Below are 1,752 nucleotides of genomic sequence, written 5' to 3'. Positions count from 1 at the left end.
GACAGTGTTATCCCGCATTGACGTGTATAAACGTTTTATAAGCTAGCGGGCTCCCAACCGTTAGATTATAAGTAGGGTCCAGATTTTTCTTCTAAAAGATAAATCTACGGCTGTGGTTTTCGGAGCATGTATCCTTTTAATCTTCCTACATGTTGTGTAATGTAACTGTCGACATTAAATTCCCATCAAAACCTAAAGATTTCTAGCCTGCTGCCTGTTATTTTCCTTCTTAATCTCCTCCATCTTGATAACCCGATCTCGCCTTTTATTGATCACTCGGCCAAAAACGATGCAAAACCTAAATCCTTCAATTTGTCGGCAGGTAATATATTTGACAATTCATTTTTCTTCTCATCGCATGATGACATTTTTTTAGAGGTTTCAGGTAAGAAACCTTTCCCTGCTTCGCCTATTGTTTGGTATTCTTCGTAGCTTTTTTCTTTATGCATTTTTTATACTGATTGTGATTTGTGTATTTGTAGAACACGTGATTGCAAAATTATCATTTGGATTTCCATTCAAGTTGCAGAAGGAGACTAAATATGTATAGGATTTTTTTGCACTTGCTTGCGTTAGTTTAATCCCATCATGATTGCAATATATAAAATCAATTTCCATTTATTTTTCTGTTTTCTTCCAATCTAATTTTTTTTTTTTTGTGTTGTTGGTTAGACTACGTTGCGAGGGTTTGGTTGTAGTGCACATTCCATAAGATCTAAAGATGGATGCAGCAGGAATTTTTTTTGTGCGCAGAAATAACAGTGCTTACACTATTCAAAGATAGCTACTAACTGAAAGGTCAAGTAAAACATTCTAAGTACGGGGCTCATAAGGTATTCTAGGTCATGTTGTTCTTATGTTTCGGCAACAGTGTTACTGCCATAGGCATGTTTTATTCTCAAGAGGCCAAAGCAAAAGTGCGTCAAGGTGTTGAGCATTTTTGTCAGCAATGATACAGAACAAATTGTAGGTATTATACTTGATCTGTTTATGGAAATATCCATCACAAGCCCTCGCATTTGTTAGCTTTTTACAGACCCTAGCATAAACAAAGAGAAGGCACATAACGTTGTCGATCTCAAAGAGATCATGTTGCTTGAGTTAACCATTTTTCCCTTTCTTTTAATTTCCAATATGTGTTGTTTCAGGTTGCGGCTTAACAGGATCACGCGATGGTTATTTGATTATGTCGACAAGGGTGATAGTTTAAAAACATACTGCCGTTTATAAAAGAAATAAAAAATTGCAGGACTGTTACGGAGTATATATATATATATATTTTTTATTATTTTTCACTACGGTACCATTATATTGATTAAGTTGTTATGTCGATCAATGTTCATGCTAGGATGTGTAACAAAACTTATGGAAAATCTGAAACTTGTGTAAATTTTTATTTTTGTTATTAGTCATATATATTTGAGTCCTACCAGTCTAACCAAATTCTGGCTTTTGTCGTTTTGGTTCCTAAGAATGTGGCGGTTCCCTATTTCCTTCGCACTATGGTGGTCATACTCTTTGTACTTTCTTTTGGTTATATATACCCATATGGTTTATTTTATGTTTTGGCCTTATGAATCATATTATACACATATCACTTGGCGATTTTCACATTACACTGTACCCATAAGAAGGTCTCAAAACTTTGGAGAACTTCACCAGTCGTGGTGGTAATGGTTAATATGACTATTTCATCTTCCACCGGGTTATCCAAGGCTTCATGCTACAGACAGGAGATCCTCTGGGAGATGG

The 1,752-nt window shown here is 35.5% G+C and overlaps 1 long non-coding RNA gene across 2 annotated transcripts; it reads left to right on the top strand.

The window, feature by feature from the left end:
- The first annotated feature begins 214 nt into the window (after positions 1-214).
- On the top strand, positions 215-1,354 carry LOC113293874. 2 transcript variants are annotated; one of them, XR_003332637.1, is made up of 4 exons: positions 215-322; positions 483-544; positions 673-966; positions 1,149-1,354. It is a non-coding gene; the product is annotated as an uncharacterized LOC113293874 (long non-coding RNA). The 2 variants fall into 2 exon arrangements; XR_003332636.1 differs by having other exon boundaries at positions 673-970.
- Positions 1,355-1,752: the final 398 nt, after the last annotated feature.

The sequence above is a fragment of the Papaver somniferum genome, chromosome 7 (assembly GCF_003573695.1).
Source record: "Papaver somniferum cultivar HN1 chromosome 7, ASM357369v1, whole genome shotgun sequence".
NCBI classification, from domain to species: domain Eukaryota; kingdom Viridiplantae; phylum Streptophyta; class Magnoliopsida; order Ranunculales; family Papaveraceae; genus Papaver; species Papaver somniferum.
This window is presented reverse-complemented; position numbering and strand designations above follow the sequence as displayed.